Here is a 26,482-nt window from a genome sequence, read left to right as displayed (position 1 = left end):
AGTGATGTGGACAGGATAGCTCAAGGAAGCAGGCACTTGACAGGTGATCCCTGTATTTCCCCTTTTCATATGAAATTCTGCTTACATACACACTTACACAGAAACAACGCACATAATACTTGTCATCATATTCTTAATGCATCAAACATAACAATATAAATTAAAAAGAATGGCTTCTACCCACACATTTCATTTGCTATAAGATAAAATAATTGAATTCCCACGAGCAGAAAAATAAACTAACATAGACCTTTCACTTTTGCTCTTGAATCTCCTTTATTTTATTCCAGCATTGTATGCCAGTAGTCATATGTGATCTTCTGTCTGGGCTATGCTGCTGCTTTATGCCAGGTCCTGAAGTGAATGGATGCAGTCTGCATGGCAGTGTATGTATGCAAGATGCAGCCCGCTTCCCCTGATGACCATGAATGCCAAGTCTCTGATAGTTTGATCCACTTTGTGATCTTTCTCCAAAACAGTTTTTACTAACTTAATTTTTTTTGGTTAATTAAATTTGTGTCTGCCATCTCCTACTTAAACAAACAATCAAAACAAACAAAAAAACATGCAGAATTGCTGTGTTTGGTATCTACGCATAAGCGGGAAGCCTTGATTTATTTGCTTTCTTGTTTGCATAGCTCTAAGTATGGTTATTTATCTAGATTATTTATTATTCATAGACCTCTGTAAACACTGGCCACACACACCATTAGTACATGTTTGCAGTTCTGCATCTGCAGTGATGGATTCTGACCAGCCTTTCAGAAACATTCTGTAGTCACTTCATTCTAGAAACAGCACCTTGCTGATTAAGTAATGAATTTCAGATCTTGACCCCATATTCAGTCAGTCCTCTATATCAACTGACTTTGGAGTATTAATTAGGAATTTTAATCTCCACATAGGCTTATAGGATGTAACAATAAGTTTTATGAAAGATTAACTGTTTTCAGCTGAACCTGTGACACATACTAGGTGTACAAACACAAAAAACACATACACAGAAATAAAATAACCTTTTCTTTAAGTCTTCTTTTTATTTGCTTTGGTCATAAAATATCAAGATCTTGCTGTAGTTGTCAATCAATATGAAATGTGTTTGGTTTATAAATGAATATTCTGTTTTGCTGTGTTAGTTTATAATGAATGAACAGCAACAGCTAAGTAAAGAACGATTAATTTTCACTTTTATCATTCACTTGCAAGAAGTTATTCTCCAATTACTTATTACCTGTGGAATAACGCTGAAATTAAAATGAAAAACCCAGTCAATATTGCATGCATCAAAAATGAAGGAAATCTTCACACACTGAGAATGGTGAAATGTTTATTGGTTTTTAGACATAGAGTCCTCCAGGGAGTGCTACAAATCCACACAAACTCACTGCATCTTCGATGTTGCATTTGGAGCGTTGATTTAGGTGAAATATGTGTAAAAACTCCTGTAGGCAGACAGCTCTCTAGTAACTATACATCTGCAAAGGCTCAAGAACATAAATTATTCCAGCATGAGTCTGGGATAAACTGTGCTCACTTCACAAACTTTAGATCTGGTTGATCCACATGGCAGCAAAGGAAAAAATGTTGTGTTTTCGAGTTAGGGAACGAGAGTTTATTTAACCATTCTGTATATATGTGCGTAATTTTACACTGATTATTTTCTCTAAGTAGCATAACATTAATGCAACCAACAAAGGAAAGAGGACTTCTGAAAATAGGACATGAAATGATGTGAGACTGGCCTGGTACAACAGGTTCCCCAAGTTACATCAGAGCCAAAGGTAAAGCAGCTGCCTTCTCAGGAAGAAAATGCATCAAGCTTTTTGCCCCACAGCTCAGACCCCTGAAAGCTACTTTGTATCCCCTGCAAACATAAAAGCACTGTACTTTCTTTTCTTTTCTATTTGTATCTCAAAGACTATCAAAGAGTATTCTGACTGGATCAAACATAACGGGGAAAAAAAAAACCACACAAAACATTTTCCAGTATTCTGTCTCCAGAAAACCCGAGAACTATATAGTGGTTCATCACTTGCTACTACTACACACCCAGATCTGGCATCTCAATGCTGCACTGTGGCAGGGCTTGCCTTCCATGATTTACTGAGTCTTTTCTGAGTTTACTTATCTTTAAGCCTTGGCAACATCTTGTAGCAAAGAGTCTTACACTTCAGCTACTCTGTGAAAAAAATACTCTCTTTCATTTGCTTTGTTGCCCCGTGATTTCTTATGTACCACTTGTTCCTTTGTTGTGATAAATAGTTAATAGCCTTTCATATTTACCTTCTCTGTGTCTCCTGAAGAAATAACATGCTATTCAATGCAGATAACCATTCTTTCTGTCTTTCAGTGTATTTTTCTAGGTTTACCTACGTTGTTTTTGTGATGAGGTGACTGTCCACCACAGGCTACATATCAGCAGAATAGTTTCTGATTTTTTCTCCGGTGTTTTCCTAATAATTCTTAATTGTTTTTACTGCTGCTGACCACTAAGCTGACATCTTTATCAGGCTCTTGAAGATGTGTTTCCTGAGATGAAATAGCTCATTTAGTGCTCATCGCCATGTAGATGTATTTGTTTTCCCTACATGCATTGTCATTATTGAACTAGAATTTATTGAGTTCTGGTTTATTACCCAGATACTCAGTATCAAGAGGGATCAAGAGGGGGTTTCTGAACTCTTCACCTAAGTTTTAGTTTTTCTATCTTGAGTAATTCTGTTTTAATATAGATCTCAGCCCAGATTCCTGTGGGTCTCCAGCAGCCACCTCCTCTCCTTGAGATAACTGACCATTCATTCTTTCTTCCCTATTTGTTTCCGTCATGCTTTTCCTGACAGTGAACGTGCTGTGTTTATCTGTGAAAACAAGCCTGATTTTTACTGTCATATCGCAGCTACAAACACTGTTTCAGACAATGAAATACGCAATTAGTCTTCCTTGCCATTTGCTTTTTCTTTCCACCTTATTTCTTTATATAGTTCTTATGTCTTTTTTGCTTTCGTTTTCTGTCTCTATCACTCTCCCTCCCTGTTCACTTTCTCGATGATCCACTTTCCCATCCAACATCTTCTCCTGTTCAACTTTCCTGCAAGGTCCCGACCCTTTCCTCACGACTCGCATCTCTTTATGTGGGCTTACTAGACCTAGAATAACTGTGTACATGGTTCTATTTCTCTGCTTACCCTATACATCCATCTTTCACTAAAAATGGAGGCAAGCAGATATAATCTGTGCATCAGTCAAAGCCAGGGAACCTAGTGGAAGTCTCTGCATTGGAGTAAGTAGAGTTGGAGCAGTTTTCTGTGAAAGCAGGCTGACTTATGTATGAGGCTGGGTTACGGATAGATGCTGCACTGCTATTCTCAGTGGAGTTAGGGGGCAGGGAATATGCCACATCTCCTCTTGGGCTGGTCAACCAGGTGATTTGGACTTCATGACAAGATGGAGCAATTTTCCCAAATGGGTTGAGGTGCACAAGGCTAAATCATACCCCTGGCTCATCTGCCCCTCTGGTGAATTGCACACAAGGGGTGAACAGCTCTAGGAGGAAAATGGTAAAAGTTCAGCTGCCTATGTCTTTCCTAATATTTGGCAACTAGGGGATAACAGAGCTGCCAGCACATACAGAGAAGAATGAACAAACGAGTGCAACAGGCAGATTAACTCACCTAGGCTTGCTGCAGATGCCTGTAAAGACCACAAGAGCAAAACACAGGACAGCGAGCACTGCAGTCACTGGCTTGGAGAGCTGTGTTACATTTTGCTCTTCAGTCCCACGAGCCCTATGAAGAGGGAGCAACCACAGTACTTAGATCTGTTAGCATGATCATAGCAGAGATGAAGCAGCCATCCTATCTCCCGTCTGTCACCGACGACACTGATGACACCGATGTGGAGCAACACATATTGGGAAACCATAGTGGAACTTCTTTCCAACACAATGGAACTTTCCCACATGGTGCGACTTCTTTCCTCATACTTCAAGCCCTGATTCTCTTAACTTCCCTATTTGATGCCAGCGATTCCTTTTCTTCCTCATATACCCAGCATTTACCCAGTCATCACCAGAGAGTTCTGTGGGATTCAAGATTCCCAGTATATGGAAAACTTTGTGAGAAGATGTTGTGATGGGTGAGAAAGTGGAGAAGATAATTTCTGTGAAATAGCTTGTTACTTTTACCATTCTCAAATCTATTTGTCAAGCACTAAGTCGAATAACAGATAACAGGACATCTTCACAGTGAAGCATCCATATTTTTCAGCTATCCACACCGGACTTTGTTCTGACATTCACAAATACCTTGCTCCTTCAATGGCACTGAAACCAGCAGGGATATTTTGTAGACTGAGATATTCTTCCACCAAATAAATTATTCTCCGTGAGAAAAAGCGATGGACTGAACGTATTTGGCACAGCGAGGCAATCTGCAGAACTGAGGACAGCATGGGGGAGTAAAGGTGCCGCAATCGACTATTTCAGTGAAAATAACTGCATGAGTCAGCTGTTAGGCGTTAGAAGCGGTAATGGCGATAATGACCACACCTCACGGCCACGCTGCTCTCCTTTTGCCAAGGACTGTTTTCTGTTGGGTGACCTCTTCTTCAGGGTAGTCAGGATACTTCTGCTGCTGCAATGCTTTTGCACAAAGGTTCTTTGTGCCAAATAACATCATATTTTTGCCAGAGGGTGTTCATGGTTATTGTTTCTTCAGTGCGTCTCTAATTAATTTTGCCAAAGCCACCCACCTTCTGCCATCTGTCAGGTGGCAAGAAGAAAGAATGTGGCTCCAGACAGCTAGACAGGACAGAAGAGCATGTGGTGAGGTGAGAAGGATATAGAGACAAATTCAAATCATCACTTCACAATAGTTTCTTTTATATGATAGTTTACAAATCATAATGGGCTATTATATCTATAGTATACAAACTAGGGAGTTAAAAACCCACAGATTAAGAAATTGCAGCAATGTTCTGAAGCAAGAGATGCTAAAGCCCTTTCTGGTCTAATATATCAATGACAACAATAATACAGTTATTGTCGTGATTCTTTTTAACCAGTAAGCTTAGTCTTTGTAGACAATGCCCATAGTTTATACTTCCTGTAAGAACAAATGTGTATTATCTTTTACCTTAACTGTTTCCACGTTTCCATGTGCTTCCAGTTATTTATCTTAATTTTGGAAACAAAAACAAATACACATCATCTAAAGAAATGGCTTGACCTTCCTTCCATAGGCCACATCCTATATTCTTTGCATGCTCCAAAGCTATTTTGCACTCTGGTTAACTCAACTAGGAGTTGTGTTTGTGTATATTCCCGCACAAAACGTATATATAACCTGACCTCACACGGCTTCACAGCACTGAACTAAAATCCCAGTAGAACTTCAGCTATGGTATTTATCATGTATTCATGACTGAATGTGGGTTGCAAGAAAATATTTAAGAGTCCATAGAAACTTTTCTTTAAAGTATGCAATCCCTAAATATTCGGGTATACATTATGGTCCTTTAGTTAGGAGTTTTTAGACTATTTCATATTTGCCTTTCTGTTTATTTTGTAAAAGTATACTTGTCTAGCACACATTTTTATGCCAGCCTTGCTTTGCATTTTTACAGTCTGCTAATTAGACCATTTTAACTAATTTGTTTGCATTTTGTATGAGCAAGTTGGGCTTTTGGATTGACTAATGTAATTGCAGCCAGTTTCTGCCAAATACAAATTACTCTTTCTAGTGTGAGCTAGAGAGAAAAGTAAATATTTAATAGCCATCAATACCCTTGCAGCATTTTAGAGTGTGCTTTTTTCCTATGGAAAGTTTAAATAATTTCTTCAGTGCTTGATTGCACTTTAATGTTAAGAAATTATTTTTTAATCTTTTTTGAAATAATAATGAATTAGACATTTTAGCATCTCCATAAGGGTTTTCTTTCTGTGCACTTTGCAGTTTTAGATTCCAAGCTTTAAGATCTGGTACTTTCGTGTCTGAAGTTTACTTGCGTATCTTTTTGCATATTGAATACTGTCTCCTAAAACTATTTTCCTGGAATGTACCCGGGTTTTAATGTTTCTAAGTAGATGAAGTCAAGTCTTAACAGCAATGTGAAACTGTGGGACTTGCTTTCTCTTTTCTTTTTCAGAGGAGCATAGGAGAAGACAGGAACTGGTTACCAAACCTCAGCATTATTGGAATCTGTCTTTTGAACAGCAAATCTTATGCTCTTCATCTCTGCAGAGGTGGACATAAAGGCATAGGTGCACCAGAGATTTAAACAGGCTAAAGCTCCTCAATTTTCAGCTTTAACATTCCCAGGGTACTTGCTCCAGTGCAGATCAAGAAGACCACCTGTTTGCCAGCACAGAGCAGCTCTCTTCCTTCCCCTTTTCCTTCCTCACACCTCCCTCTTTCCGTGACCTACCCGGAGGCCAGGGTGCGTCTGCCTCGCCCGAGGGGCTGTCTCCCAAACATTATACACAGACCACACTTCTCAGATCAGGGCCAGAATAAGAGTGCTGACAGGTGTTGCTTTCTGAAAAAATCTGGGGATGGTGCTCTTCACCCCGGTGTACCCACCTGCATGGTGCCACTGCATTTGGCCTGGGGTATGAGTGTTTCAGGCTCTATTTTCTTTTCCCACGTGAAGCTTTCAAACACATGGGTCCCATAAGTGTCCTAACCAATGGTCTAAGGAGCAGGGCTGCTGTCTCTCTTCGTTCCCCAGTGAAGGTGGGAATAATCCCTGCGAAGTAGATGGGTTTGAGCAGGAGCAGTGGGGAATGGCTGGCTGATGCTGGGGTTGCCTTAGTGTGTTTCTAACCTTACCTTACCTCTTGTCAGTCGTCTTGTGCAGCTGCTACCAGTCCCAGGATGCTGTAGAAAGGAGAATCTGCCTTTGGCCATCTTGCTGTTTCATCTGATGAAGCTAAAATGATAACAGACCGACAGCGAGATCCAGCACTAAGGAGAGAGAAACCAAAACACCTTTAAGCTGAGTCCTTGACATGTCAGACCTCATTTTCTTTTCAGAAAGGGTGCAACTTCATATAATATTAACCCATAATTATTAATCCATAATTATTATTTAAGAGGGTGAATACATAATCACTGCCAAGTGACAACAGAGGTCCATGTCATCATCAGGCTGTATAATCAGGTCCTGAATTTCATAACCACAACTAAATTCCTTCTCCCTGTCCCATTCCTGTTACATCAAATGTGCCATGGAAAATGACATGTCATGTAACAACATGTTTTTGATGGATGCTCTATCATTATCCCTCACTGTCTTTGCAATCCTCCCCATCATGCACTAAGAACAGGTGCACTGCAAAAGGTAATAATTTTTTTTTCTTTCAGGTATTTGCTTGGCCTAGACAGATAGGCGGGTGATTTGATCAGTGAACAAACAATGCTGTTCTGAGAAAGTTACTGTTAACAAGCAGGCTTACCTGCCCTCCCAGATAAGTTTAAGTGTGGCACTTCATTAGCGAACCCAACACTGCCACTGTCCGATATCTGCAAGTCTCACAAACATCTGTAGCAAATTTGAGCATAACTCAGTGATAGAATTTGTCTGCTTGGATCAAAACCTAATTTTTTTCAAATTTAACACTACATTTAATACTAAAATCTAATATCAAAAAGCTGTAATTATCTTACCAACAAATTTAATAAAAGTAGATTTAATACTGAATTTCTAGTGTATATTTTCCATTATGGGCATGGTCGATCTTTGGGAACAGTGTTCTGTGGTCCTAATTTATATGAATTTCTTGATTACATACTTTCTGGTCCTAGATACAGAGAAAAGTAACTTCCTGTGTATCCTTATATTTGTTATTTTGGAAACGAAGAGGACAGATTATCAAATGTATTTGAGTATGTACCCAGTACATCTCTGAGTGTGCCTAGCTGAATGCACATTGCAATGCTGGTGTGATTTTGGTACTCCTGAAAGGAGGTAAAAGGCTGAAGGCTTTGAAGATGTTCGTACCATCGCACAAGAAGGCTGTCTAAAATAGCTGCACAGATCGTCTTTAGAAATGAGAAGGAAGTTAGGCTATTTTCTCACTTCTGACCATTCTACAATTTATTCATGCCTATATTCTCTTGGTGCTAATAGGATTACTCACACAAGTAACACAATAGCACTTTAGCCTTAAGCAGTTGGCCTCCACGCTGATATACAAGTGAGCATGTCAGCTGGTGCTTACTGTGATGCAGAGAACAAATTCACCAAGAACTGAACTGGCTCTGTTTTAAGTCATAGATAACTGAAATCTATTTTAATCATTGCAGTCACAGGAAAGTGTTTTCTAAATGTGTTATGTCAAAACATCCCAAAAAGTGACATGTAATCCAAGGCACACGTTTTATTCTTGATTACATTTGCAAATTGAATCTCAGTCCTTTCAAGGCATTTTGAATTTAAAGTAATATTGTTGAACACTTCTGTTCTTGATATTCTACTAAAGTAGCACCACAGGAATGTTCCATAAAGGACTTCAGCACAATAATTCATTTATTCACTGAATACCCTGTCTTAACAACTGACAATTTTTACAGATCTCACCCCTCTCCAGGGATTTAGTCATTCTCCAAAATGTAACAGCAAGAGATGCAGAGATGTTTAAAAAATGTATAGCACTTTCGGAATTCTTCAGTAAATAAATATCCAACAGAAAATACAGATGCTTTTCACCAGCTACATCACAAGACCTTTCAGTGTCTGCTCTCTGCTTATGAACTCTCTATTTCTTTAAAAGCCTATGAGAATCAATGTCTTTACAGTGTCAGGTCCTGGTTAAACTACACAGGGAAACAAATCCCAAACATTTAGCTTTCTAAAGCTACAATGGCATTTCTCACACTGACTCAGCCTGAGTCTTCTGCTGTGCTAGGTTGTGTCAGTAATTTTCAGAATTTCATATTTCAATGCAAAATTATTTGTTTGAAATTTTGGCTGTTTCTAAGCCCAGTATTTCTGTGCCTGAAGAGTAGCTTGAATGTAAGGGATGGTGCATGAGTGTCTCTGTGTTGCTGTAACATTCCAGCAGGAAAATTCTTGACCCAAATGATGAACACAGAGTATGGTATAGCGGTTCGTTCTTAAACATACCCTCTCCTAAATTTGTGCTCTGCCCATGACATTTTTCCACTAAGGATAGGCATACTTAGAAGACAAATTTCCATGTGAATGGCAAGATATTTTGCAATCATTGTGTGAACTATAAGAGGAAATGCCAATCACCAATTTTAGACTATTTTATGTATACCAAGCAGTAGATGTTTCTAGTGTTAATTAAACTCTTTCAAATATAACAGCAATGAAATGTCCAAGAGAAATCGTTGGTCCCTTTTATGTCATTTGCACCTGTATTTTGGACTTAATAGAGCAAAATGAAGATATGTATGGGGAAGGTATGCGAGGGAAAAGGGCATGCAAAGCAGTGACGTGAATAGCAAGAAAGAAAAGCTGAAGAAGAAAAAATAATGGTCTGATTAGGTGCTGGTGGAAGATTTTCTACTCACCTGTGCTGGAAAGTGGTATTAAAATATCTGGTCCTCATAGAGCGCTACAGTAACACAGGACTTCTGCAAAATTTAGTGTCTTGATCAACAATCAGGTTTGCACCTCCAAGAGTTTAGATTTACATCTGGCCATCACCTAAGTAATGCACTTTGACACAAAGCATTGCTTATGTTGCTGCTAACTAACAAAATTTATTTGCAAAGGTGAACACTTATAAAGGTGTTAAAGACACAATGAACAGGAGCCAAACTTTTGAACTTTTAACCCATTCCATAACCTATGTGAGGTATACTTATAAAAACAGGAATGCCAGTTATGTTTGCAAGTGGCTTCAGATTAACAAGGGCAGATATAATCCAAAGTACTGCTTACAGGTCAGTGAAAAGTTTAAAGGTTAAACCCTGCTACTTTTTTTCAGTTCAGATTCCAAAGAGTTCGAAAAGAAAGGCCCATTTCTACTCCCAGCTACACTAGTGTGAATTTAGTATTCACAAGTGCTTGGTCTTAGTTGAATTGATGTGGATTTGCAGCACAAGGACTACCAGCTCTGGCTCTATACTGTTGCTTCGCTGCTTGGTTGAAAGAACATGTTTTGTTCAGCTGCCACTTTCCCCTGAAAAAAAAAAAAAATCCATGTAAATTTGCCCATGGAGTTTTCAGAGCAAAGAAGCTACACAAAATACTTGAATACACTGTAGAAGTTGAAAATAAATATATTGGGAAAGGTGAATTTCCATATTAAATAAGTTTATTTGATGCTCATTATCTCATAGCAAAAATAACATTCTTCCATCAGCAGTTCTACAGCATTTTTTAAATATGGTGCAAATGTTGGATTATATTTTACAAGAGAGGTTTGTTAACAATAAAATCATCATAGCCTTACTTCTATAATAACCTAACAGGAGCCACACCACTGAAAAGAATAATGCCTTATCTGAAATGAGATTTCCAACTAAGATCATCTAAGGAAATATATAACAACACTGTGACTCTTGGGTGACCTTATGTTTTTCTTTTCTACTTGTTTTTCTACTATTAGCAGTAATAAAACCACACTATTTAGCAACGCTTTTAAAAACGTCAGACAACAAATACCAGTATTCACATCTGCATCTTTTCTTCCTGAAGAAATACTTCAAGTCTCCCTTTTGGACTCCACTCTTACTGATACTACCTGGGAACAGAAAATCTTCCAGGGAGTGGAAGGGTTTAGGGCCACTCCTGATACAAACTGCAAACATAACACACTGGGGCACTGCCTTCACCACCTCTCTACCAGTCACGCTACCCACAAAAAGCCCATCTGTAATTGTTCTGTCCTGGCCAGGTTCCTGAGCAGTAACTACTGGAGAAAGTTGCTTAAAGACAATGTACAGAGAGTAGTGATAAATATAGAGAAAGATTACAAACCACGTTCTGCAAATTCCTTTTGGGTATCTTCCCAGAACGTTATGCAGAGAGGTAGATGGGTTAATAGCAGCAAGGAGCCTCACAGCATCCCTGCACTCCCCCCTGGTCTTACAGACTCTTTGAGATTGCCTGTTCTGCTCATGTCCTCCCGATGGTTCCTCTTCAGCAACTTTTGTTTCATATCCCACTTCTGGGCTGTCTCTTCAAGTGTTCTCTTAGCATCTCCACTGCTCCTGTTCGTACCACGCTATCCTGCTGCTTTTCTATGCCTGTGCAATGCCAGTCCCCAGGCAGTTCTCACCTCACAGCTCCCTGTCTGGTTTTCAAACCACATAACTCTATGGAGAGGCTTTTTATAATATTATTTTTTTTCAGTGTTTTGGTTTTGGTTTTTTAACCTTTTGAAACTCTCTGAAGGAACTAGATGAGCTTTAAGTCATGATCTCATGCAGAAGGAAGAACAAAGTGTTGCACAAGGGGGAAGAATGAGAAATGGTAGACTTTTTATAATACATCCAAACATTCCTGAAAAAAATAGTATACGGTTCTGGAAATTGCAACTTTTCTTATGACCCACCTTACAACTCGCGGCTTGAAAAGCTGCAAAACTTTTTCTTCCCTTGAAAACCTATCTGTAAAAGCACTTCCAGCAAGAAGGGTTACCCATACAACCCTGTGGTTTTTTTTTCCTTTTCAACCTTTGTAAACATTCATACAAAGAAATTCAGTTGCTTGGTTATGGATAGAAAATGGATCCACAAGAACGAGAACTTGGGCAATGTATATTCATTTCAAAGTTAAGGAAATATTGATGGAAAACACTTCTGCATCTTCCACTAGAATTACTGAATATATCTGATTAAATATATAAACTTCACTTTGCTATTCAAGTTCACCAAGCATGTTTGGAATATCAATTATTTTGTTAACATACTGACATGATCTAGTCAAACAAATGCGTTTTGGGGTAATAAAATGTAAAGCCCTATTTAAGTATCTTTGCTTTTTTAAAACAATGGAGAGAGAGAGATTTCTGCAAAAGCAAAATTATATTTCCACAAAAACTGTAAATTACAATCATTAACCTCAGCCTTGCCATAAGCACCTTTTTTCCTCAGGGGCATGGACCAGCTGTCCTCAAAGAGAAATTTTAGTTTCAGAAAGCTCTTGGGAAAAAGATACAAAATACACTGTTAGGCTATTTATAAAACACAACAAGTTATCTCTAATCTGTTCCTACTAATCAGTGTAAACCACAAGAAAAAAAAAATTGCTCTTAGAATAAAAATTCCTAAAGAGTCTTAGGGACACAGGGAAGCTTCTGAAGGAAAAAGTTTAATTTTAAGTAAGGCATCACATTCTGACCATGGCATTGGCTTAATAAACTGTACAGGCTCAGATGCATGAATTTATGCCAGATTTTCCAAACTGTAAAGCATGACTGATATTTCTTACCTTGCTCAGAGCAGCTGACACACTTTAGTTCAAACAGTACTTGATTTTCCTTCTCCCCTTGCCTGCTCTGGCGCACCAGGGTCTGCCTTTTTAGTATTTTACTGTGACATCCTTGTTATCTGTTGCCTCAAAGTTTTTGATGGTACCATATATGTACGTGATGCCTTGTAAGAGTAAGGTTCAAAACTGCTGAACTTGTGCACCCATGCATTAATCTACACGCAAGAATAATCTAGTTAATGAAAAGATGGCCGGGGGAAAGCAGAGCCTGTCTGTGAGCTCGGGATGTGAGAGGTAGCACGGGCTGTGGTTGGCACTAGGAAGACCTAAAACTGCCAGTGACCCATTGTGTGATTCCAAGGAAGCCATTTCACCTTTCTATTGTGCTTTTCTTCTCAGCCTCCGTCTCTCCAACCCGCCAGCCCTTCACAGCAAGATCTGTCTCTTACGATATGTGTCTCACAGCGGGAGCTCAGCTGGGGCTTCCAAATTAGAGCTGATTGGGAATTTTTCAACAAAATGAATTTTCATTAGAAAGCGCAGCTCAGTTCCAGTGCAGTTCTGCAGCGCAGTTGTGGGGACGCTCACCCAATATATGAGGATGCAAATTCAGCTAATGACTCTGAAGAATACATTGCTATAGGAAGCAGATCATCTCTAGCAGAAGCTGTGGAGTGTACCTTGCCCTAGGATAACTATCAGGCTGTGGGTGAATTGGCACAGTCATCTGTAGTTAGAGAGATAGCAGGTCAGGAATCTGAACCTGAGAATGTAGGGGAGATCACATGCTGTACATCCCTTTTGTTGTTGTGCGTGTTTGTATAAAAACAAACTTTCTAAAAGCACCCGAGTTTGCTACAGGAAAGAACTGGAGCATCAACGAAATCCTGAGAAGTTTCATGAGTGGGTTTACTTGATCTCACTCGGTTCTGCTCTGAACCCTGCAAAGTGTTAACAGTGAGATCAGACACGTTTTATCTTGTAAAACACTTACAGTCTAAAGGAAACAGACAACTTCAGAATAAACCATGACCAACCATTTGAAGAGAGTTAATGGCAAAGAGAGAAGTTATTTTCAAAAATCATTCCAACCAGAAATAGAAAGGCTTTCTGGTGATTAGTAAAAACAGGTTGTCCCCAGCATGAGGAAGGAGATGGCAGTAGGCAGGTGTGGGCAAAGGGAATAATCAGATCAGTAAAGTCAAGAGCATAGTCACAAAGTTCAGTGGAGACAACAGGAAATTAAAGCATGGATTTAGGGGGAAACTCATATGGGCCTTTAGTAAGTTTTGGTGTGCCATAATGAGAGAAAGGAAATAACCAGGAATTTCCAAAAGTGATGCCATTAAAGCTTTTAGAATATTTCCTTAGCAGCTTCTGAGTCTTGATTCTGGTGAATCACTCTGAAAAAAGAAACTTTTAGAAAGAGGGGTTTTTTATCAAAAAATATTCATTGGTATGAAGCAGATCTCCGCTACATGCCAGCATATTGTGTAGGACACTGCAGGAATCCCAAAACGGCGGTGCTGAGGGGAATGTGTTTTATCCCCTTCCCAGGCCGACTGCAGCTTCTCTTACTGCCTGCCAGTCTAAGCCAGCCCGCATTCGTAACCCAGAGAGCAGCTGAGTCATATTCCGTTCACATGGTCACTTTGCAGCTGACGATGATTGCACTACCTATGTGGCATTTCCAAAGAATATGCAAAATGTCATTTGCTGAAATGGCAACTCTGTAAACATGTCTCCAGGGGGCATTTTGTGCAAAAGTTAAAGACTATCAGGAACATTATATCACTTAGGTGAAAGATTTGTACTGGATCATGCACTATTCTCTCTCTAGCCTCTGTCTACCAAACACCAGTTCTGTGCGCACGGCTGTGAACCTGGGGCAAGGGTTCAGGCTCTGGTGTAGCTGAAATGAGGACACAGCCTCCCGCCTGGCATCAGCACTGCCACTGTGCTCACCTTTCAGGAAAATTAGAGCCTCTTTCTCTGGGAGCTAATTTTGCTTAAGCTCGCTCCATGAGTTCCCATTCTCTAATTGTTCACTTTAAACTCAGCCAGAACAAATCATTTTTCCAACTTCAGAACAATATGCTGGGAGAATATATGGAGAAATGAGTCAAGCCCTGAAAGAAAGCTCAACAAAAATATTGCATCGACAGTACAGATTACTAACAAAACCACTAGATGAAGCTCCTTCTTGATGAAGACTGTAACTTTTCCAATGCAGGATGACGACCTGTATTACTTCCACAGAAAGAAAAAATTGTCTCCGTTTAAATGATATGACTAGTAAAAAAACACTAAACTCTGGAGCCTTCTGTGGGCAAAAGGTTTGCCTGTGAACCTTCTGCTACATAAATTGAGATTAAGAAGAGAAAAATTTGAGACAAACAAGCACTGACCTGTGAGTGAGAATTAAGCAAACACGCAGATGAATTCAGAGATGGAGCCCTGCAATGGGGAAATACCCAGGGTAAGAGATGTTTACAGAGAAAAATTCTGTGGATTTTCAGGCAGGGGAATAGTGGTGGTTACCTCCTGCTAAAATATCACAGCCGCAATGAAGTGGCAAAGACGACAACTGACATGTCAGAGACACATAAATCTATCTTTATAGGGCTGACAACCTGGTATGATTGCTCTCCAAAGATAACTTTATAACTTGCTGAAGTGTGATTTAAGGATGCCCTGGAGCAGCACTAACCTGTGTACCTTTCTTGTGGGTAACTTTTTATAAGCTATAGCTTTATTTAATAGCTTATGCAATTTTTCATTTGACCTACGGGTGTCCCATGTGGGTGGGATTTTCAAAAAGACTCAGGCCCAGATGCCCAAAGGGATTTACACAGAGATGATTGCACCTATAACGTGTGTAGGGAGCAGAGCAGAGACGTGGCCACAGTTTACACTGTAATCTAGCGAGGATGCTGCAACACCCTTAAATGTTCACCAGGAAATCTACCCATGCTTATGTGTGAAATTGCTCTGGACTCTGGTGATGCTTTAGCTCTATCCCACCAAAATGGAGTAATATTAGGCACCAACCAAGTTCTCTTGAAAAGGCCAGACTGAACCTTTCCTTTCCTACTGTAACTTTGACCCTTTCTAAAGTATCTTTTAGAAATGAGTACTTGTATCTTATTACCAGGTAGACCACTTCAGCAGGAAAAATGTGTGCTGCTTTTATTTCAGTGTTTTGTTTTTCAAGTGAACTATTGTATATACATGTAAGAATAAAAAGAATGGTAAAAAGGATAGTAACGCAATATCCAGTTTGGTCCCAGTGATGTTAGATGTGCTTAATCTGAAGCAGCTGATAATCTCTGCATACAACTTGGGCTGTAGATCTTTGAGCACATCTTCCTTTTGATGCTGGCAAAGAGCAGGGGTGGTATCTTCATATATGTCAAACACTAGGATAAATTATGTCTTCCATGGGAAAGAAGCCACAAGCAGCAGTCTACCTTATAAATAAGCCTTTAGGGAAGCTGCTGTATTTCCATTTTTTCCCTGTCTTTTCACAAAGCCAAACTGTCCCCTGCGGCATTTGGGCACTCAGAAGACAGTTGTATTTGAAAGGCCATAAACAGTCAAACTAAATAAAGAGATGTGAAAAGCTGAAGTCCTTGCAATGCCGTGCTACAAAACAGGTGCCAGACTGGCAAGTTCTGCTTGAAGGCTCGATGCTGATTTGCTTCCTCAGACCCAGAGAGCTCTTGGCAAGAGTCTCTAAAGAAAAGCAAAGTGCAGGCTGCGCTGGCCTCACGCCTGTGGAGCAGACAGCTACCTTTCTGAAGGCTAGTGCAGCACAGGGGCATTACAAGCTAAACTCTCGGATCCATGTTCTGACCTCCGTCAGTGGCTGAATTTACGCTCCTCTGAGTGGGGAGAAAGCATCTTGAAAGCAGTAGAGGACCTCAAGGCTCTTTAGAGCTCCTCAAATACTCAAGTGTAGTGGTAGCAGAACATCCTCATCTGACTTTCACTATGACAGGTAGTAAGCCCAGTAAACATAACTCGGGGTAGACTTCTGAGGGCTGCAGAGTAAACTGGAGAAAAGCCTTTGTCCTCCCAAAACCCGCCTGGACGCAACTCTGTGCAGCCTGCTCTAGGACAACCTGCTTTAGCAGGTGGTTGGACTAGATGATCTCCAGAGGTCCTTTCCAACCCCAATCATTCTGTGCTTCTGGGATTCTGTGACAGTGTTACGGGAAAGCCTACAAAGCTGTAGGTCCGAGCACAGAGCCTCTGCTCACTTCCAGGGGAGCACCAACTGCAAATAAAATAGCAGTGCAAAAGGGCTAAAGGCATGGTAAGAATTCATCTCAAAAGCATTATAAGTTTACTTTGCTCACACCTACAGGACAAAGTATGGTAATGTTACTGCTGTTGTAGCAGTAGTATGGTCTACAGATAAGAACTCCAGTATTTTCAGAAAAGCAGCAGTATTTTCTTTTAGACCAACTGTTTTAACTAGGGGGGGAGGAAAGCTTGCAAACATAAGTCCTCTTTAGTATACAAAAAAACCTTCCTCCTGCTACTGGTATCAGCTCTTCCAGGAGAACAGCTTTCTTTTCTCTGTAACTTTGCCTTGGAAACAAAGATCTGAACTCTTCTCCAATGTAAAATAGGGGGTGAGCTATGCCTACACAGTAAAAAAGCATTGAAAATGTTTACTGGGAAAACTGATGGACTCATAGCACGCTTTTTCCTAAGACTGACGTAATTTTAAGGTTAGTCAGAAAAGAGGTTTCTTCCCAGTGGGTCTGTTTTGTAGGCATAGTGATTTAAAGTCCCATTCTCGCAGAAAGCCATCACAGAGCTTAACTAAGAACACTTAAATCCTAAGGGTGAACTGTGGGCCCTGTGGAATTGGTATGGTTATAAGAGTGCACAGGTATTGTATTAAGGCATGTTTGTAACAAGGTAGAAGTTCACATATAGAATGGGAGAAGAGGAAAGCAGATTCTATCCTAAAGCACTTGCACCCTGGCTCTGGATAAGTCAAATAAGTGTTTTACGCTACATAGCACTTCAAAATTTATGACCTCTTGTCCTTGCTAATAAAGAAAATACCACTTCGCCACAAGTGGAAGAAAAATTACATAAAAATAATTTCAGCTACTTCCTACTTCATAAGAACTAAAGTGATGCTGTTGTCCCTCAGCATCAAAAAATTTACACTTCGTCAGATAAAGTGCACCATTCACCATTGCCAGCAAAACACATGTTCTTGTTGGTCCTAGCACTTCATTCTTTTTGCACTTTCTGGCTCTTAAATGAGGGAAAATATGAGGATGATGCTTTAGGATCACAGAAAAGGGAAGTATGCTACTTTTTAAAGCTTTCTACTTCCAAGGAACTAGAGTATTCATTGCAAAGGCCGGGACAACTAAGGAAAAGTGACTCCAAAATACCATCTGCAGTCAGATTTGGGATGAATGTTCTCAAAAACTGTTTTCTCTTACACCTACATTTTGTGGGCTTGAGCATTATGCCCAAAAAGATGACTGGGGACTATGAAAAAAGGAACAGAAACCTAAAAGCAGGTTAATCTCCTAGAGCCCTGAATCCAGGGCAGCTATGTTGTATTTCTGAGGCTGCCTTAATGTCTCAGTCAGTCATTCTTGCCCTGTTCTCGTACCTGATCTAAAGAGGGTTAGTAACATTATTTCCTCTCACCCATCCATTTTTAATTAATGTTCATTTTAATCACAGGTGCCATCAGAGACTCTTTCTTAATGTGTATTATTCCTTTGGCCAGCATGGAGGGTTTCTCTTGGCAGCCCTAGATGTAGGAGCAGTATAAATATAGTCAGTGCTACAGTGATAAGCAAAGTCTTTAAAATAACATAGATCTCAGCATACATGCATATTCATACGTAAATGGTAAGGTACATTCAGCATTAGCCTAAACAGAGGAAATCAGGTAACACAGCACAAGCACAGAAAGCAAGTATAAAATTATTTGATCAAACTGTTTCTACTTCATTTATTTTTGTCCTGCTCTGACTGGTGTAACTTATAATTAGTCTCTGCCTGCAGTGGTGTGGTTCCAAAGAATGGTGGATTAAGGAGAAACTCTAGAATATCTCCGTAACTTGACAAGTTCTAACCTGAAAAGCTACACTTAGTCCATTAAGGATTTTTCACAGTGACATTTTAGTGCAGCTAGGGAAATATGCCACTTTGGCATTTATCATTTTCAGGGCACGGACAGTGAAAAGGAGTTTGCTATGAAGAACAAAATAAATTAGATTACACATATAGAAGTGAGGTGAAGAATACCGATAAATATACACCACTGAATGTCAGCGAATGTCACTTGAGAAGCCATTTGCAGCTACCAGAACAGCCTTGCAAACCAGCAAAAGTAGCAAAACCAGGCAAAACAAGTTGGGTGTACTCACTTCCACATGAATAAGCAATAAACCTCTCTGAAGTTACACCAGAAAGTTGTTTAACTTGATAGATGAATCTTTTCCAAATTGCTCTGTCGCATACTGTATATGGCTACAAAGGACTATGGACGATTTAAAGCTAAAAAGAGAAGCCATTGCTGAGAATGCAACAATTTAAGCATTTTTGTTAAAACATTTGTATTCTGCTTTGTATTAAAGGGACAGTTGGAACAAAGGAGTGATTCATCACACTGCTTTTTCTTCCATAGGGCTGCTCTTTTTTTTTTTTTGTCACAACTATTGCATTATTACTGTTTCTCCTTTAAACGTATCTGCTGCTCTAGCAACAGGGCCTAGAGGTAAATCAGCTTAGGTTTGGTAGGCAGAAATGTTGCAAATGAAAGCTTTTCTGTTGAAAAATTTCTAATGGTAGCTATCTAGCATGCCATCTGAGTATAAGTGAAAGACCTGCAAGATGTCTCCTATCTTTCCAGCAGCATCCGATTTGTAGATCTATGGATCAACTCCATTTGGGTTTATAGACACGCTGACCTGGAAAAAGCCCTCCTTGTGAAAGTTACAATACTTGAGAGACAACATCAAGATTCCTTCAGGCTTATTTTAATCTGGGCTTTCTGTTTGCAACCTCTTGAACCACTACTCTTCATTGATAATAAACAGAAGTGAAGATCTTTGACTCAGAAAATATCTCCAAGGAAAAGTAGGAGTTCTTAAAATTTCAGAAACCCTGACTGCTTTTATATTTAATTTTCCATGAGATTCTTCCTCCCAAATTCTAATTTATCTTAGCAAAATCAGAGGCAGCCTGCATCATTTTGATTTCATGAGACTGTTATCCCCAGACACCACACTCATGCAAATTTCAGATCAGTTTTGTTTTCATTAGTGAAAAGCAGCAACACAGATCACATAAATGGGGTCATACAGGAACTGCTTTATTCAAAATATTTCGTACACGCTAAGATATGCTGACTGTAGAACTGTTTCAGTCAAACTTCTCGCCATATGTTCATGTAAAAGCTACAAACCACCAGCCCTGTAACAGCATCCTAAAGCCTGGAAGTTTAAATCTTTGAAGAGAACAAATTTCATGTACTTACAAATCCTGTAGATGAGGTAAGGGCAAACCTTCCCTTCTTGGGCAGGTGTTTATGCAGTGAATTTTCTTTGTACAAGTCTTCACTCTATTCTTGCAAAAGCAAAATCAAAAGTGATCCTTATTAGTCAAGCTGAACACTTTATTAAATTAAATGTAAAACCTGTTTTAGAAATGGACAATGAAAATCAGAGAACAAAGATTAAACAGATGGGTTGAACTTTCCTGAACCGCTCCCTGCCGGCCTCCCCCCCACCTCCAATTCTTTGAAAACTGAAGTAATCTTTGAGGCAAAACAGGCGTTTGACAGCATCCGTCACCCAGAAGCTCTGTAGCAGTAGTGCTGCTTTGGTCTTGTTTTGAATTTCTCTGTCAATTTGAATAGACACAACAGAGTCTCAAGCAGCGATGCTCACAAGCTGAGAAGGCAAGGACCGTGTCACGTGCAACGAAGGAGAAAGGATCATTTTGTTACCTCATCACAAATATCAGTGTTCCCGAAAGATTCTCCCTTCACATAAATGTATGCAGTTCAGCGAAAAACACAACAAAGCTTATTTACCTTTTACATGTGAAATTTAATACTCTGCGTAATAATATGCTTAACATTTTTAGAAGCTCTGAGATGTATCACATATGCCTTCAAGAGAGACAAAAATACAGATTCTTAAAGGTTATTTGAAAAGCATATATGCTTGGCCAAGAGGTTTTAGAAGAATTCCCAAACAAACAGGCAGCACATGCATAAATATGCTGATTTTGTGACAAGCACTGAAAAGAAACTTCTGGTTAGCAGCCTGCCTAACCTAACGAATGGTTTAGTCCTTCCTTCCTCCATCCTAAGCGTGAAAGCTGCTATCCACACCCCAGACTTGATCTGAGCTACGGAATGCGATGGCGAAATGCCTACTGACGTCGGATCAGGCCCAGCAGCCTCCAGGCTTGAGCCTGTAGGCCTTCACCAACCTACACTTCCCCACAACCAAAAGTCCCTCAAATGCAGCTGTTAAGGTATGTGCAAAATATCTGAAGCTCTTAATCGGACAGATCTTGTCCTTTGGAACAAGTAGAAATTTTGCCTGAATAAAGCAGTACAGGGTTTGGCGTGGCACAGCCAGTAATAACGAAGAATCACAGTTTCTGTTATCAGGGGGTTTTGATACATTTGTCTTTCTAAGTAAAAAGAACATACAGTTCTAAGGGGGGGTGTCATTTTTTGGTCCTTTTTTATTTTAATGGCTAAACATTGTAATGCTAGCTAAATAGAAATTCTTGTCTGTTAATAGGTTCCTTTAGTTTGTAATAAATAGGAATGCTAATGACTAAAATTTGGTATTTGGTATGCATTAGCTTTTGTACGTCTTTTCTTTACAGGCTTCATTGACATTCAATATGGCAAGCTTCCTTTGAAACATATTTATAAAATAACTACAGTATAATTAAACCAACAAAGCCATCTTTTAAGTAAGCTTAATAGCTCCGTTTTTCACTCTGTAAATTTTTTAGTTTAAGGAGGAAAAATAGTTATGCTTCAATTCTACTGTATATTTCATTTTGCATCTGGTATTTTCTTTCCATTTGCAATCTGTGCATATCTAATTCTTGAAAACTGTGATTATTAATAAGTGTGCATGAAAAACATGCTTTGTAGAATCTTCCACAAGAATACTTTTGTTAATGAGAACTGAAACATATCTTGGCAAAGACAATATAGGTAATACATATATGTGTGCGTATATATACATATTTCAATAGCTAATGGTGGTGTAGTTAATACACAAAAATGGATTAATAGATATTGTAGGTAATACTCGAAGTGGATGCTGTTTAATAAATGTAACTAAAAATATTTTAATGATATAAAAGCAATAGGTAAATAAAAGCAATTACATTTAATTTTGCTTTCAGCTTCTGAGCTTTTTCTGTAAGCTTTAATAGAGGGGAGAGCTTGTGCAGAAAGCTAATGGTAGAGTCAGCATTAGCATTATTCATTAGGGTTTCTAAGTAGTACTTATTCCGAGGTATTTTCCGGAAGGCTGAAATGTTCTTGGTAAGGGTACTTGGATCCTGATAACCCTAATTCGTAATAATATCCCCCTCATTCAGAAAATTAAAGTTTACAGAGTCCTCAGCAGTCTGAAAATCTTTATACTATTTAGAAACACGATCGTGTTTACTAAGGACAAGCTAAAAAGTGATAGCTGGCATGATGGTAAGCAAAGTGGAACCTCGGCACTGTCTCTTAAACTCTGTCCTTTTACAGGCACAATAATATTGAGCCCCCATTTACGGTATGGTGAAGAAAAACAGTTGACATCATTGTTATAATCTTTATTTAAAACTGTTACCAAGGTTACAAATTACCATCACTGTGTGCAACAGGTCCCTCTGAAGCAGTATCATTACAGATTAACTGTAATGTGTAGGATTATAATAAAAGGCATAAGGGATTACGCACGAGCAAAAGTGCTAGAAACAACACAAATACATCTACACTATCCAGCGCATCGCGTCGCAAAACCTCCGCTCTCCGTGCGGCTTTTTGTTTCGTTCGGGCATTCAGAGAGATGTTAACCGTGCCCTGAAGTGGCTTTACCAGTGCCAGGGCGCGGAGGGGCAGGGTTTGTCTCGGCCTGGAAAACCGCCGCTGCTGGAAACGTCCCCAGGCCACCGCCGCCCTTGGCGGTGCACCGGCGCAAGGGAAGCACGCCTCCATTGTGCGGGGCGGGACGGCGGCGACGGGAAACGGCGGCGGCACGGCCCCCTCCCGGGGCCCGCAGCCCCAGCACAGCCCGACCGGGCGGCGGGGACCAGCCCGGGGCCGCGGCCTCCCCCGCCCGCGGGGGGTCTCGCCGAGCGGCGGGGGCGGTGGGCGGCCGGGCACCTCCCGCTGGCCGAGCCGGCGGCCGCCCCGGCCGGCACCTCCGTCCCCCGCTAAGTCACTCTACCCCGCCCTCAACTTAATGACACAAATCCGGGCTCTTAAAGTCTTTGCGACTGATCGTACGCGCTCATTTATAAATAATGATCTCCATATAGATGCATAACAACAACATACCAGAAGTGTTTGGGGAGAAATCCGATTAAAGTCTATAGCTTTCTTCCCCGCTCTCTCCCGGAGCAAAAGTCTTGCCACAGGTCAGCCGCCGCGGCCGGCCCAGGCTGCGGGGTTAAAGGGAAGAAAGGGCTCCAGGCGAGCCGCTTCCCCGGCCGGCGGAGCGGGGGCTGCCGCCGAACGGCTGGTGCTGCCGGGGCGCGGCCCGCCGCCCCCTCCGCCCGCCCGGCCTGGGCCGCTCGGCCGCGCCGCCGGCGGGGACGGCGGGCGTTTCGGGGGCAAGGAGCCGCTGCCCCGGCCGGAGCGTGAACTCCGCGGCCGAGGCCGATGTCCCCCCGGCGCCGGCGCCCCCGGGCAGGGGCGTGGGGCCGCCCCGCTCCGCCCGGCCCGGCCGGCGGTGACGCAGGACCGCGCTGTCCTTTCCTCTTTCGGGCGATTTACGGGAACTAGAAAAACAAACATCGGGCTGTTTCATGGAACCGGTGGAGAAAGCTCCGAGGGGAAAGAGAGCGGGGCACATCCTTTTAGAGGAAGGACAAGGGTTCTCTGAGGAGGGAAAACAAAAGATGACAGTGGTGGCTGTAACCCCACCATGAACCAGGGACCTCCTGGCCACGCTCGGAGAGCTAACCTCCCCGGACTTCCCATTACCTCTCCATGACACTTCACTAATGCTCACACAATGGCCAACTGAGCAGTTCAAGTAAAGATATTTTAACCTGAACCAAACATTGTCTCCAGACAATAGGATGCAAAGCAACATCTGGTACCACACATAAACAATGCTGTGCAACAGCATATGCTCGACGTCTGGAAGTTTGTGTCAACACTAAGTAGCGGAGGAGGCTGTTGCTGCTCGGCATGAAACCTTCATAAATGGCCGCTCGCCGCGCCTCCGAGGTGAGCATCGAGCCTCCTTCCTCCCGGGGCATCCTTTCCAGCTGGAGGTTGCCCGGCCAGACACCTTCGGACCCCACCCGCGCCTCCGCCCTCCCGCCCTCGGAGCGAACCACCGGTGAGAGGTGCCACGGGGACAGCCCGCGGCCCGGCCTAGGGACAGCACCGGGTCACCCCTGCCCCGCCGCGGCTCCTGGGGACACGGCGCGGCCGCCGCCGCCGGTGGAAGCAGCCGGCGCTGAATGGCCAACTTCAGGGAAGCGCGCCTTGCAGGGGGAGGCTCTAGGCTAATGAAACAACGGGAGGTGACTATTGCAAACAGCTGTTCCTCATACATATTTCATTATACAATCAGATAATGCGTCTTACCACCTTCTCAATTATTCACAGATAAACATTTTCAAGACGTTTTGACATCTGTCTTAGGGCCTGCTATTAATTTAGTAATCACTGTGGTTAAAAATGTATGGGGACTGCACCTCACAAAAACTCCGATTTTATTTACGAGGACACCTTCCGTAACAGCTCGCCCTCAGCAGCACGTCGGGTCACAGAGAGCCCCGAGCTGCCGGGCGCAGGTGATCCTCGCCCTGCAGCCCTCGCACTGGCCGCCCCGGGGGGGCTGCGCCGGGGCCGTGCAGCGCCGGGCACCTCCCGGCACCCTCCGGAGCTCCCAGGGAGAAGCGCCGGGCGCAGGACACGCGGCACTTTCCCTCCCCGGTGAGCCAGGAAGCCACCCAGGAAAGTCACGTCCGTCCCCTCGGTTGGCACCAGCGCTCCCGCTCCTCTCCACGGGCAACGGGCGCTCACTGTTGCCTCGGGCCGCCCCGCAGGGGGACAGCCGCCTGCCCGGCTCGCCCTGGCTGGGGCTGCGGGGCACCTGCTCCCCCCAGCACCCGCCAGCCCCCCGCCCAGTGTCGCCGCCAGCCGCCCGGGGCCAGCGGTGGCAGCTCCTGCGGCTCCGCTGCCCGCCGGAGCAAAGCCCGCGGGTCCCCGGCCGGGCGGCGGGACGCGCCTGTCCCTCCTGAGCGTCAGGGAACTTCTGACAGAAAGTTTGTTTCGCTGCCGCTTGGGCTGGTTGTAAAACTGCAAGGCTGTAGGGAGTCGCGGCGTCTTAAACCTGCCTCTTTTGTGTCTCTTCCCTGGCGATAATCCCTTCTCTTAAAAGAAGGAGCACACCACCCCCCGAAACACACATGCACATGCACAACTACCAGATGGCACACATGAGCATTAAAGAGCGAGTTAAACGAGCAAAGGGGGGAATCAAATCTCGACAACTTTCAGATACTTTAGTGATTAAACCAAACCATTCAGCACCTCTCCCCTCCCTCCCCTTCCCCAGGCTACCTCTTTTAACCACCAAATTCACAGGCAAGCAATCGCCCCCCTTCACGACCCCTCATGCCCAGGTAAGTGGGTGGAAACGCGTGCGGGTTTTCCCGTTCTGCTACAAAAGACCTTGGTTACTACCAGCTTCCAGAACTGCGTGCAGGGGCACGGGGCTTCTGCTTTGCAGAGGGCGCAGGACCCACGCGTGAGCCAGCAGAACGAGGGAGAAGTGCTTCCAGCCTGGCCCCGCTCCTCTCCCTGTCCCGCTGGGGCTTGGCCGCCCCCACGGGCCTCACCCCCCCTGCTCGGAGACGGCCGCTGCCCGCGGAGGTCGCACGCGGGGGTGTCCTGCAGCCACCACAGTGCGGGCCAGCGCATCCCGGCGGGTACCGGGCTGCGGCTGTAGTTGCTCTAAAACCTCAACCGAAGTCCCGGCTGTGAATTTCATCTTTAGCGCACCGCCAAGAGAAGGGCCGGCTCCCAGGGAGAACGGTTGGGGGTTGTAAAAGCCCTTCTGCTTTGCAGGTGGAGGAAGGCAGAGGAGGATTTGGGGTCATACGGAAGAGGGGATACTCTGTGAGCTGGAACCAAGAATACTTACTGCTCCCTCAAAATATTACAGGCAGCTGAAGACCCTGACTGCCGACGAGTGCTCTGTAAACAGCAAGAGGGTTAGTGGTGAACTCCGAGTCCCTTGTTCGGATCTACACGGAACCCACAGTTTTTAACGCCAGAAATAGGGGAAATCGGGCTGTGAACGTGCGGAGGGGACCCTTCCACCTCAGCAGCGTTCGTCGTGTTTTAAAGGGCAGCGTCAGAAGCCCTAGAATAAACCCGGCGCTGGAAGCTTTCCACCAGCCGCTCTTGAATTGGTCCTCCGCTCCCTCAGAGCTGGTCTGTGCCTACCTGGCCCTTGACTTCAGCTCTCTGAAGTCCTTGGATAGTTTCAGCACTGTACTTGCAACTGTGTCCCCGCAGAGCCGCCCTGCTCACCGTCCCCACCCCAGCCTCAAGACGTCCTTCGCCCTATTGATTTGCGCTATAGCCAAACAGGGCGAAAAGACGAGAATTGTATTCGACAGATGCTGCTCACTCGTGAATAACAGGTTCAGCGCATACGGTATCTCTCGCCATTATCCTGTAAGTTAATATTGAGTAGCAATAGCTGTCTAAATATCAAAATCTATTTATAGGGGATGCAGAGCCATGACCTCTCCACCTGACCTTCAGGAACCGCAGGCTGGAAAACAGGGCAAAATGGGTGGGGTG

The 26,482-nt window shown here is 42.7% G+C and overlaps 1 long non-coding RNA gene across 8 annotated transcripts; it reads right to left on the bottom strand.

The window, feature by feature from the left end:
* Positions 1–1,310: 1,310 nt before the first annotated feature.
* LOC114015114 (uncharacterized) lies at positions 1,311–26,479 on the bottom strand. 8 transcript variants are annotated; one of them, XR_008734984.1, is made up of 8 exons: positions 22,984–26,479; positions 19,934–20,022; positions 18,822–18,951; positions 11,528–18,199; positions 9,537–10,150; positions 6,833–6,962; positions 6,579–6,744; positions 1,311–4,798 (listed from the first exon to the last, which is right to left on the bottom strand). It is a non-coding gene; the product is annotated as an uncharacterized LOC114015114 (long non-coding RNA). The 8 variants fall into 8 exon arrangements; XR_008734983.1 differs by lacking the exon at positions 11,528–18,199 and having other exon boundaries at positions 6,828–6,962; XR_008734981.1 differs by lacking the exon at positions 11,528–18,199.
* Positions 26,480–26,482: the final 3 nt, after the last annotated feature.

The sequence above is a fragment of the Falco cherrug genome, chromosome 13 (genome assembly GCF_023634085.1).
Source record: "Falco cherrug isolate bFalChe1 chromosome 13, bFalChe1.pri, whole genome shotgun sequence".
Classification (NCBI taxonomy): domain Eukaryota; kingdom Metazoa; phylum Chordata; class Aves; order Falconiformes; family Falconidae; genus Falco; species Falco cherrug.
Note: the sequence above shows the minus strand (reverse complement) of the source record. Positions and strands in the feature narration are given on the sequence as shown.